The sequence below is a fragment of the Primulina eburnea genome, chromosome 15 (assembly GCF_022965805.1).
Source record: "Primulina eburnea isolate SZY01 chromosome 15, ASM2296580v1, whole genome shotgun sequence".
Lineage (NCBI taxonomy): Eukaryota > Viridiplantae > Streptophyta > Magnoliopsida > Lamiales > Gesneriaceae > Primulina > Primulina eburnea.
Window position 1 is genome coordinate 27,397,697 of NC_133115.1, and position 14,270 is coordinate 27,411,966.

The window sequence follows — 14,270 nt, forward strand, 5'->3', positions numbered from 1 at the left end:
CTCTCTCTCTCTCTCTCTCTCTTTCTCTCTCCTCTCTCTCTCTCTCTCTCTCTCTCTCTCTCAATTCAATATTTGTAAAAGAACCATAAATCAGAAATTTCATTAATTGAAAGGGAAGGGTCGTAAAGTACCAACAATATAGCAAAAGCAGAGTAAGGGCCTCTTTGTTTTGTGTTGCTATTTTTCCAATAGACCCTTTAATTCTGATGGACGCTACTTAGGTTATGTTTGGTTTGGATGATATGATTACAGAATGATTAACACATAAATGATAAAAAGAATGATTGAAGTAGATAATGATAAAATAATATAATGTTTGGGATGATTATTAAGAATGAGATAAATAATAATCTTTTGATTAATTGACGAAATTGTCCTTCCACTTTTGCGGCGGTGGTGGTCGGCCATCGGTCGGCGACGGTCGGAGGGGATGATCGGCGTCGGAGGCGGCGCCGATGGTCAGCATCGAGCGACGGCCGATGGTCGGCGGTGCACCGGCGGTGGTCGGCCGCGACGGGGGTGGTCGGTCGACGGTCGGTGGAGGGAAGTGGTGGTGAGTTTGGATTTAGGAGAAGAGTAAATTGGAAAAATATGATGTATTAAGAGTAGGATAAATAATCCTAGGGGATGAGGAGTGATTATTTTATCATAGTTAATATAACTTAATCATTCATAGGAGGTATTGACTTGGTTAAACTAATCACGTGTACCAAAACACTCTCTTAAAGAAATTTAGATCTCTGGTTATCTTTGGGCTGATTAGGAAATGTAGGATGAAGTGGCAAAATATGTCGATGCATCCTACTATATATAAGGAGGGTTGATTTCATCTACATGTAGGAGCACTACCTCCATGATAGGATCAAAGGCTCAAATTTAGCCACACATATATGTGGTCCACTAATTTTTTTTAAAATCATATATGTGTGTGAATCTTGTCCATCCAAATCATGTAGGGGCAGTGCCCCCACATGTAGCATCAAACCTACCTATAAGGAGGACACTTAATCGTGTCGTGTTACTCCAAGTTGGCCCAACAAAAAATAAATCAAATTGTTATGGTCAAGAGTGAGGATCTATGAGACGGATCGATTCGGTCTGTACATATAATGCAAAGTAATATTTTTGACGTAAAAAAGTATATTTTTTATAGGTCGGGTTGTAGATATTTTTCACAAACTTTAGCAAGAGTTGTCGTGTTACTTAACTTTACAACTTGTTTTTTCTTTGATCATTATTTATCTATAGGGGGTTAAGCATTTATGAATTTGTATGCTAATTTTTTTGTGGATATCATTTATCGGTATCACTTAGGGGTGCAAATGAATTGAATGTGGTGAAAAATTCAAGGCTCGAATTCGGTTCGAAATAGATATATTTGAACTCGAGCTAGATTCGAAATTCGAAAATTTAAAAAAATTTGTTTGAGTTTGTTTCGTATCAGGGCTCAGATTTGAGTTCGATTCAAAAGACGTGAAAATATTCGCAAGTTATTCGAACTATTATTTGAAAATAAATACTTGAAATGATTGAAATTAATATATATATATATATATATTATTTATTTATATTTATATATATTTATTTATTATATTAGTGAAATATTAGGACTCGCGAATGTTTCGTTAACTATCGGACAATATAATTTGAGTTCGAGTTCGGCTCGAAAAACAAATTTAAAATGTTTGAGTTCGACTAGAACTCAATAATTCGAAGGCAAATTATATATATATATATATATATATATATATATATATGTGTATAGTGTGTGTGTGTGTGTGTAGTTATTATATTAGTAAAATATTATGACTCGCGAACGACTCGCTAACCATCGAACAATATAATTTAAGTTCGAGTTCGGCTCGAAAACAATTTAACATGTTTGAGTTCGACAAGAATTCAATAATTCAAATGCAAAATAAATATTTTTTGAGCCGATTCGAAAAACTCGCGAACTAGCTCGGTTTATTTACAAATCTAGAATCACTCACGTTCTTGTATTTGTGTTGCTCAACCTCAGTGCTATGAATAGTTCTTTAAGCTAGCTACAGGCTGCTGTCCATATGTGAGGGTTGAGTGAGTTCTTGAAACCATAAGGACATTAGCTTCAATCATAAGGTCGAGTATGAATCTTAGTAACCACATACGACCTTTATTGCATCTTATTAACCACATTTAGCTTGTTCCGTAACACCTCGAAATTTCGAGGTGTTTGGTCAAAATTTAATAAATGATTTTAATAAAAATAATAGTGATAAATTTGTGCGAGAAAAAAGATTTTTCTGAGCGTATAGCCCTTAACGCATGAACAAGAAAATATATGCGATTGACAGGTTTCTCCCCCTTTCGTCACAAGGCGTGGTCTGACTCTGAGAAAAACCATTCATGTGTTTAGGTTCCACTAAGCAGAATTCGTAAACTATGCGAACAAAGGCTATTTGATTACTTTTCAAAAAGTTTATAGCAATAAAAGAAAAATAATTAAATAAAATGGAATTTATCCTCAACATAAAACTTTAAATAAATTTATATTGAATACTAAAAAGACATAAAATATACTTCTAAAAAATATTGTTTAATTAAAAATAATATATATATATATATTATTTATTTATATAAAGAGCATATATATATATATTTATTTATATAAAGAGCATTTCAATAAAAATATTTATTCTAACAAAAATATTTGAAGTATATAAATAGTTTATCTACACGTTAATCTACTTAAAAAGTTGGAATGCATCTAAATAATATTAATAAGATAATTTTTTTATTCTACAAATAAATCTAAATTAAATAATACAACCACATAAAATATTCTGATAAAAAAATAAATAAAAACAATATATAAAATATAAAAACATTAAATATAACTTCATAAAATATGAATTAATTCAAAATTATCAACTAATAATTAAATTTAATAGATAATTAAGTGTCACTGATTTAATGGAAATGTGTGTCAAATTTGGGGAAAACAAGTGTCAAAATTTGAAAATAAACTAAGACAAATGTCCAAGCTTAGTGGCTCCTCTACTCCTATAAATACATCCATTCTGAAGTATACATCCCTTCTGAAGTCTTTCATCAGAAAATTTGATTTAGATTCGTGGGTTTAAAGAGAATAAGTTGGAGTGGGAAGCAAGAGTGGAAAATGTGGGGAAAATAAAAAAATTACCAAATCTTGTCCAAAAATATCCAAATTTTCACACAGCAACCCCTTCCATATCTAGAAATCATAATGTTCTAGAGGTGTAACAATAAGATGATCCAAATCCTCCTGGAAATTAAATTCAAGATTGTGAAAAACAATTTTTTGAAAAATTCCAGAAAATCGATTTTGAGGTAGTCATTTCAAGCTCGAATTACTCATCTTGAACGAATTTTCCTTCGGTTTGGAAATACAGGTTGTTCAAAATGTTTCTTAGTTTACAAATGTGTCGGTCGATCATCCAGAAAGTCGCCGAAGTACTATTTTTTGTCGTCCAAAATAAACATGATAGTCATTCTACTTTTTCAAATTATGTTATTGAACCGTTTCGAAATAACATCATAGTGGAAAATTTAAGCGGCGTGTGGTCATCGAAGCAATCATATTCAGCACAACGCACCACCCTGATTTTTCGATTCCCGATTTATGAATGATTCTGCACTTTTTTTAGGAATTTCACGGAAATGATGATTTTTGGATGTGTATTTTAATTGTTATAATTTAAAAGCTTTATTCAAAATTACCTGGTATAGGTTTTGTACAAAAATGTTTTTTAAAAGTTTCAACACTTACTATTGGTCTTAATCAATGTAAAATAACAAAATTATAAGTAAGCTACCGAGAGGTTTTTGCTATAGATATCATCAATGATAGATTTTGACATTTGGCCTGTAATTTACAGTGAAGTTTATAAACTACTGATTTATTCATATATTGTATCATGTTTTGCATGTCACAAATTATTGGTCATATTGTACTGCATATTTGAATATCTGGATTTATTTGTTCTTGACTTGTTACCAATCGGCTATTACTGAATGACTGAATGAATTGAGCCTGGACAACGACGACATATGCACTGGATTGCTAGTCCACTAGACAATGCGGCTTCAACTAAGAAATGTGAGTTCACTTTGGCTCATAAATGATCGATTGCACAAATACTACTTGAATACGTGGAGAAAAGTGGTACACCAAATGTCGATGGGGGCCATCTGTTTAGCCGACACTATTCACTTCAGAGTCCTGAACATTCATTACATGTCACTTGACATGATATTTTCATAATGATATGTTATTATTGATACATGTATCTCATATTGAATTACTGCAATAATAAATTTTCGTTTGACTTGTTATAACTCAATTTTATTCTCTTGCGTGGTCCTCAAAGGCTTAATCTCTATTTTATTTCTATTTACTGTAAATTCCAGATACATGATTTCTGGACTCCAAATAGGATGAAAATTGAGAAATGAGATTGTTGGACTGCAACTATTCTGTTGAATTCATATTTTTTTTAATATAATATGTTTCTGCTACCGTAAATAAAAATTAATGATAGATATTTCACTTTGGGGGCCATATGTTCTAAAGAGATTAGTTTCTGATCGATAAGTCTAAAAGTTTGCAAAATGCACCAATTAATTGAATTTTGATTTTTAAATTGTTATTAAGGCACACTTATCTCCTTCAACGCATACAATATGAATAAATATATTATTTTTCAAAATAATATTGTTTGGCTGACCATTAAATATTTGGCAACTTCTAGAATTTGGACGGATTTAGACTTCTAGAATACTAAAATTTGTACTACCCTTTGTGAAATATATCTGATATAATAATAGTTGGTCAAATTATTTAATATATACAACTTATTAAACAATCTATAACTTAGGCAATACAAGTTCAAACATGAGAGGTAGTTGGTCATTGGTATTAAATTTAGTTCAATCTATTGCGTAGTATGGAACCATATACAATCTTTTTCAATCTTTTTCTTGGCAATGAAAGATTTAGTCAGCGGAGCAACAAAATTGAATTTTAAATTACTGCATAAATAGACCCGTACCTAACTTGAGGCACATGGCCGCCTGACTCGCCTCAGGTAGTATTTTTGGAATAGGATCGGACGGTTAGACTTGTCGAACCGAGAACAGTTGACATGATCGGTCCGGATGTGTAGTCGGTATTTGGTTACATGTTAAGTGTAATTTGGATTTTAGATTTTGAATTGTGATGTTTATGTGAATATTTGTTGTATTTTTCAGCTTAAAAAGTAAAGTAAAAACTATAAAATAATAAATATGTTAATATTTTATTTACTATATAAAATAAATATAATATTAATTTTAATTTAAATTTCTTAAAAAATTTACCTTGCAATTTTTAAACATCAAATTTTGCATAAAATTTCGCCACTTAGCCGTCCAAAACTCATAAAAATTTCAGCAACAAAATTGAAAAGAACTCGTCTTCGCTGGACGCTGATATAAAAATAGAGTCTCATTGTTATCTGTCAAAAGCAAATAATGATCCTTACACATTCTCAAAGTTTGATAAACCAAAATTCATTAAAGTTTTAAAATAAAAATATTTCTTATTACTATTCAAACAATTAAAAGAATCGGTCTTACAGAAAAATAGAATGATTCGAATAAGTACTTTCCACCACGAACCGCTTATCCTCTTTAGTCATCACCACCACTGGCTCCTCACCTACATCGATAAAAACTCGTAAAATACCCAAAATTTTAAACATAAACATAAACCTTTTACCATCTACACAAACAATCAACTTTCCCTTAAAATTTCTTTCATAAATAATTCATTTAATTTTATGAAGTATGTCACAAAAAATTTCTCCAGTCAATAGTCGTAGTTGTTCAATCGAACATACAAAGATCCAGATTTGACAGAGCAGCACTGACCCGAAAGTCCAACACCCAAATGCCGTAATTTGGCAGAACGGACACCAACTAGAAGGCCGACATCCAAAGCCTTGACCGTAATTTGGCAAAGAATCACCAACCCGAAGGCCGACGCCCCAATCTCGTAATTTGGCAGAGCCGCACCAACCCAAAGACCGACTTCCAAAGCCACCTGGGATTCCCACCTTCTTAGAAAAAATTGTTCACAACCATAAATAAATCTTGTCTAAATTTTTCTTGTCCCTTTTCCAAAAATGCTTTTTCCACAAACAAACTTGTCGAAAAATTCATCTTCTCCATGTCCATGTTAACGCGATTGCACATTAAGTTAATTTTGTAAATAATTCATATTTGAATTCATTTCATAAAAATAACTAACTTAAGTAGTTATAAGACTTCATGTCTCATTATAATAACATAAATATCAATTTTTTTTACGATTCCATGGCTGACTTATCCACAAATTTTCATGATAAACAAATCGGCACGCCCAATGGGACCAGATGCATCCAAAGCTTACTAAAAGCATAAAGGAATTCATCAATCACATGGGAAAGACCATGCCGCCAAGGAAAGGGGGAAATACTGAGAATGACGAAAAGATTATGCAAAATCCAGTAGGTTTATGAACCATCAGGAAGGAATACACTCAGTGGATACTTGAAAAGAATGATATATGATTTCTGATTTTCAGAATTATATAATGATTTTTCACATGATGAAAACTGTAGGGAAAAATGGAGATCATATGATGAATATTCTTGTAGGAGTTTATTACATCAATGGAATGCTCAAACAAATTGTTGGGAACATGGAGATCCATATGGTTATATTACGAGAAATGAAATATGGATTCCTCGAGCTTCTTTTACAAGGAAAATGATGCAAAATGTATGTGAAAGCTACATCAGAAGGATTCATTCACAAGAATTGAATGCACTGTTTGATAGTGGGGAATACATGATTTCTCATATTCAAATCCATACGATTATGTTTCTGAAAAAGTAACACGAATTCACGTGACGAGCTAGAGCAAGAAACTGAAGAGAAAGAAGGATTAGCTGGAGGATTCTTTCATAACAATGTGAATTATCAAAAAGAGCATCCCAAAGAAATTGTTGAAGGACTCGTAGTTCCTCATGTTACTTCAGACCCAAAGTACAAGAAAAGACTCAAGAAATTGGAATTGATTATGTTGAGTGTCATGAGACGTATGGAGAAAGTCATAAGTTATGACAGAAAGGGTGAGCAATATCGTGTCTAGCACAGTAAGTGAATTGAAAGAAGCAGTGGAAATTCAGCAGAATTCTGGCCAAGGAAAAGAGATCCAGAATAGCGAGGAAGAGTAGAATAATGACCACAAAAAAATGCTGATGTTTGAGAATCATCAGGAAATTATCACCATTATTTCGATGCATTGCCAGGTCACTCAAATGTGGAAGATGATATCCAAAATCCAGACTGTGTTCATATGAAAGAAGATTTTGCACAGAATGATGGTCTAATGAATAAAGATGAAGAGTTTTATGTTTCGAAGACTTTAGTGAATGATGTGAATAGAATAGCTCGAGAGGCAAAATAGTGGAACATGATATGTTGATTAATCAAATAAGGAAAGAAAAATTGAATAATAATGTGATGAAAAAGTATAGGATTCCCAAAAAAATCATATTTGATGCAAAAAACTTGTGCCTGAAGGTGAAAAACAAGAATCGCCTCTAGAAAGTCATAAAGAAGTGTTGGATACCATGATTTTTGAAGCCAAAGGCAGAAAAATAGCTCAAGAAATCCATAAAAGAGTATTGGGTACCCAAAGATAAGATGTTTGAAATGAATGACACGTACACAAAAAGTTCAAGCAGAGAGAATCATAATTTTAATGGGAATGTACTTGAAAGATGGTGGAATGTAAAGGATAGTAGAGGATCCATGACCAAAAGGCCAAAGAATCAAGAATATCATCTATGATCATCAACCATAAAACCAAGGAGTCAAGAATATTTCGGGGATTCAAATCTCGGAAGACCGAGGATCATTGATTATGGTAAAAGATTCTTCGCCTCAAATATAGAAGTCAACAATGCATCAAATCATCATTCTTCAAAGTTCAATGGAATCAGCTTAGGTTGAAGATTGAATCTCAACATGGAAGATCTCCATGATATAGGTTGTGGGATCAGAAGCATCTTCAGATGAATACTCAAAGGATTACCAATCCTCCTACTCAAATGATCAATTTAAAGAGCATGTAATTCGTAATTCCTCCTAAATCAATGAAAAGAATAGTGGTGAGTGGTAAACTTCCATAAGTTTTCACTTACACCTACTGAAATTCAACAGAGATCTTTTGAAGAAGATAAAAATTTGAGGAAGGAATTTACAAAATTAAATTTATTGGGTTGAAAGATGACGATGAGGAACTGATACTTGAGGGAAAAGTTCACAAAGCATAATAAAGTTTCCAAAAGAAGGAATGTAGTTGCAGTCGAAAGATCTGTATGTGGCTTGTCTTAGGTGGACTATTAGAGTTGTCAGTGTGTTTAAGATAAGTTGGCTTTGATTCTTAAGATAGCTTTGAATTTATTTGGCTTATTTGTTTGAATTTTTTGCTTCGGATTCTGGTGTTGTTTGGTGTGTTTGAAGGCAAATCCTTGCTGCCATGTTGATTTGGAGTGAACTCACCGAAATATTTAGAATAAGAAATTCACAGATATCTTTTGGTTTTATGTCTCCTTTGTGTTTGCTTCAATTTTGGTTGTGTGATCTTTATGAGCCTGCGTATATTTACATGAAATTCTGGTTATTGGACAATTACCCATATGAAATTTCGATATTCCCCGATCTTTGTAATTCATTCTATGTGATGTCTTGATGGAAAGTAGGTTGTGCAACCATTTTTATTAATTTTTCTCTATTTTGTTTATAACGTGTATGAAGAATTTCTACAAGGGGGAGAATAGGCTTATAAGTCATTCTTTGCTAAAATTATTTTTAAATAATGGCGGAACATTTGTGCATTGATATAAATGGTTTCTTATTGACTTTTTGTAGTTACTGAATTCTTGGGATAGTATTTGTTGGTTTTGTTGACCAAGTTGATGGTAACGTGGAGTCGATTGTTACAAACCTTGAAGCATTGGTGAAATTTGTTAAAAATATGTTGTTTAACTGTTGGTTTGGTAAGAAAAATCAGATAGTTTGTAACAAGTTGTGTTGACTGACATGTTTGTATATAATGTTGATGAAAATAGACTTGTTAGCCATTTTTCAGTTTTTAAGAAAATTTGAGCAGAATTTCTCTTGTAAATGTGATATACCAAAAATACAAGTATATGCAGACAAATCTCAGGCAACAAGTATAATGTTAACATGTTTCCAAGAACAAAGTTTGGTTTTCAAGCCATTTTACCGTGCTTATAAATTAGAAAGACATTTGACAAACTATGACAAACATATGCAAAAAGTAAAATAAAAAATACAACTATTATTCCTAGTATATGTTTTTTTAAATTCTTCCCAATGTGTGTGTAATTGCATGGGTATGTGTTCAGTTGCTGGAAAAAGTTTCTGTTCGAACATTTCATTTTCAAAATCTTGATTTTGATGTTTATAAAACTTGTTTATTTGTTTCTAATAAGTTTACCTAAGTGCACAGAACAGAACTGAACTGATCAGGCTTCGAACTGATCAGTTACCAAGCTTAAACTGAAGCTATTGAGACACAAACTGAAAGTGCCAACTGATTGATCGAACTGAACAGTATAACTGAAGTATCAAGAGTAGTTCAACTAATTGTCCAGTTGATAGGTGGTTCAACAGAAAATCTTCGAAAAGCCCAGTCAGCTGATGAAGTGTTCAACTGATGAAGAGCCCAACTAACCGGTTCAACTGAATCAGTTAAATCAGTTCAGCTGACGAGTCAACTGATTTCACCTCACCAGTTGAACCAGTTCAAGACTAGTTCAACTGACCAGTTCTGTAAGGACCGTGTATCGTATTATTGTAAATCCTGTGTGATTATCGATAATTTATGAAATTGTCATGTGATTATGTATTTGATGTGTATCGTGACAATGGAATTGAGAAAAGGAGTATTGGATATGAATTGACGTTGTAAGAGCTCGAGTGGAAAAGCCGGACGCCAATATAATACCAAAACCAATCTTTGGTACAGAATATGTGGCGCCCGGGCGGTAGAAAATGACCGCCCGAGCGCCAGTGTGGAAGGTATGTTCTCGGACAGAACATGCCGCGCCCGAGCGGTAATTTGTAACCGCCCGAGCGCGGAGCAATTGTACTCGGGGGCAGAATGTCTCGCGCTCGGATGCGAGAATTCTACCACCCGAGCGCCGAAGGCGATGGGATAAGAATAAGTTCTTTCTTTCTTTCCTCCGTCATTTATTTTCAGTAACTTCGAGAGACACGAGAGATTTTGATTTTCTTCCGTCCAAATCGACATTGAGATTTGAATATCGATGTATAAAATAAATGTTTTGTTAACACACATCATTTGATGCATATATCGATACATGACATGCACGTTGAGCTATGGTCCTGGAATACCCTGATATGATTTGATTGGATTATGGGGTTTGTGAACACAATGCTATGTTTGGTATTACATGACCCTTAAAACATAGACATTTGTGGCATATGAGAATTGGGATTTGATGGCGCTTCGTCGACGCTATCATACGAGTATCCCTTATTGAGGCCGGTGTGCCAGCTCGAGCATTGATTTGATAGCGATTCGTTTGATTCCGACATGTGCTCAGTGGATGGGCATTTGACCTGATACCTCCACGACATTCATGCATTGCATACCATATATCATTGTTTAGATACTTGTGGTATATATGATGGTTGTTATATACGGAGCTTTGCTCATCCCCAAGGGGGGCTGTTGTTGTATTTGTTTGTGGACAATGGCAGGTACTCCAGGATATCAGGAGACCGGAGAGGGTGCTTCAGGAGGGAGTCACAGTTTGAGTTGATGTTTATGTTTTGTTTCCCAGTATATATGTATATGTATCTATATACCGGGGCATGTCCCGAGGATATGAGTTGTTTGTATATGATTGACTTTGATTATGTGTGGGCGTGTTTTATGATTTGAAATTAGATACTATTTTTAGTATTCAAATTATATAGAGATATTTTGGGCTCATTGTAAAGAAAATTTAAACTCGTTTTCCGCTGTAATTAATTAACCTTAATCAGATTGCATTGTAATAACGATTAGAAGCTAAGGGCCCCACAAGTTCAGAACATCAGTTAGGAGCGAACTAGTTTGCAGATAAGACAAGCTTAATCCAGCTATGCACAAAGGTACAAAAGCTATTGTACGATCAAGGTACAATAAGAGACGTTGCAGCAGTGCTTAAAAGCAAATGTTCCAGATATTTATTTGGGGGAACAAATTCAACCTGCAACGGATTCATTCACTGAGTCTCACTGTACGTTTTCATCCAAACTCCTATAAATAGAAGCCGAAGCTCAGTGAAGAAAATGATGAGAGTTGATGAGTGAAAAGATAAAATACAGAGAGGGCACACATAATGCTTATCATCTTTGAAGAAGCGGTCAGCTCAGAGGGAACAGTTCAACTTGTTATCATCTTAGTTTTAGAAGCATATTTCACTCAGTGTGTGAGAACTTTCGGGTAGTTTTCAGATATCAGTTCTCACTCACACACACACACCACCACTCAAATATCGTCTTGCACAAAGATGTAAAACTTGTGTCTGTAGTCTTTGACACACATGCGTTAAACAATTGTTGGCTGGAAGATGATGCCTTCAGTCTAGTCTAGGAATTCAGTTAGGTAGTTGGGTAAGTCCTAAGCTGAGTGAGTTTGTACAAGGTGTTGTATAAATCAAAGTCTTCTAGTGGATCCTACCCGAGGTGGTTGAAGGGGTGACAAAGGAGCAGTTGAAGTCTTCAAACATCCATAAACATATCTTGTGTATTTAATTGTTTAACTACTATTTTCAAACTGATTTGATCAGTTAGAGCATCCGTCAGTTCAGTTTTCACCATAACTGAACTGATATTTTTTACAACCAATTCCCTTTATTTTCAGTTATTCAGTTACACATGATATAAAACATATAAGCTTTCTTAAAGAAAGATTACTTCAAGTATTTTCTGCTTGGTTTGTAACCAAACTCGATCTAATTCATCGGTGTTTACATTCTTAAGCTATTGCAGCTCTTGGAGAATATTGTGTTTGAAGCATCTCACAGGTGCCCGAACCTATCCTTCAGTTTCATCTAGGATTGATCGTTTCTTTGAAGTTGGATAGTGACATTCTTATTAGACAAGCTTCTTCATTTTCATTGGCCTTTGAAATCCTCAAATTCTCACATTTCTTTTACTGGTCATTCTGAGAACCGGGTGAGAAATAATAGAGTGGTGATCAACAAAACTATGAATGCTCAAATAACAATGCTATGTAACAAAGTGGAAGAAGAACATCTACCCATCCGGATATAAGTAGCCTAAGAGGAAATTTTTGCTTCAAAACATAGTAGCCAACTAATGGTTTTTCTCCTCAAATGCCAAGGTCTAGAGGATGTAGTGTGAATGTGATACAGTTGGATATAAAATCGGCAAAATGTAGAGGATAAAGTTCATTATTGTTAGGGATATTGTCATGAAATAGCAGCATAGGCCACGAGCTTGAGAAAAGTAGTATCCATGTATGAGTTTTTCTTAAAAGTTATTATTTGGTATTCTTTATACACCTGCTTGCAGACTCAAAGAAGTTCAAATAAGACTCAACTCAAAGAAAAATAATCCAAGAAAAAACTTGAGCTCATGATCAATGAAGTTCCAAGTTGAACCACAAAGCAAACATGGAACACAATCCTCATTCAAACAAAATATCAAACACCTTGAATGTATGAGCATGAAGGGAGGAAAATTTAAAGCATTGGTGATGAAGACTTGAAAAAATGGTGAAAGTTTACCGAATCCTTGAGCTAATTCGGCTAGACACAACGTTGTTTAAACCTGGGTATTTGTTGAAAAATTGGAGAGTGACTCGGTGGTGATGTGCTCGATGGCAATAAACACAGTTGTGATGTGAGAAATCCCGAACAACGGAAAAAGCAGAGCAAGATTAAAGAAGAACTTGGGGTAGATTGCAAAAAAAAAAAAAAGGAAAGACGCTGGAGGAGCTTGAGTCACAACAAGACTGCTGAATGTGAGGAAGGATGAATGCAGTAAAAATAGATCGAGTAATGAAGATGCGGAAAGTGAAAATACTCGTAAGTTAGTTTATCTAGGGTTGAAAGATTGAAGATTGGTAACTTAAAAAATGTTTGGGCTTAGAAGATTATCATTGTTGGAATTCACTTGGAGGATGTAAGATGTTATCGGGAGGCAGAACATGTCAAGAAAAATGTTAATATAATATGGGTTTCATGCAAAAAATTTGGAATGGACAAAGTCGGCAGCAAATGTATATAAATAGCCAAATTAGATCATCGACCAAATTGACTATAGGGGCATTTGTTCGGCCCAAATCGTGTAAATTCAATTTAAATTTAAAGACCCACTTGATTAGCCTCCATGAAGTGTGGGGAGTTGGCCGATTTAAAGGGATGATGTGTGCATGACCGACGAAGTTGACCCATGATCGATCGTGGTTGAATGTGGTCAAACTGCTCGGAAGAGTTGAACAAAATCAATGAAAGAAGTCATCAAAAAGCCTCTCGACAACAAAATCAACAATCAACTTCTACAAAATCACATCAAAATACTCTCTGAAAAATTTCATTAATCCAAGTTCATTTTAGTTCGTTTATTTCAAATTATCAGTAGTACAATTCCATTAGTTTTTTTAGCATATTCTTTTAATTTTTATTTTTAGTTGTAAAAGATGGTGAATCCAATTCATAATAGCACAATTAATTTGGAATTGTTCATGAATTTAATTTCTGCAATTTTCATCAAATTCCTCATTTAATATCTTGGTTTTGTGACTTACCGAGAGAGTTAGAACAAACAACCGAATCAAGATCCACGTCGCTTGAGCTAAAAGTCAGATTATTTAAAACTTTTTCATGATTCTGTGCCTAGCAAACCCACAAATTTTCATGATAAACAAATAGTAATGTTTTTTTTAAAAAATTAATTTATGAGAAAGTTGGTCTTTAATTTTTTCACTTTATGATTTTAGTCTTCTATGTTATCAAATTTCAGTTTTAATCCCGTATTTTTCCCATTTTTGGAGATTTTATTCCTTTTTCAGCGGGAGTGTTGTTGTAATATTACACACGTTGTATTTGTGCCATATCAGTGCCATGTAGGAAAATAACTAAAATCACAAAATAGAT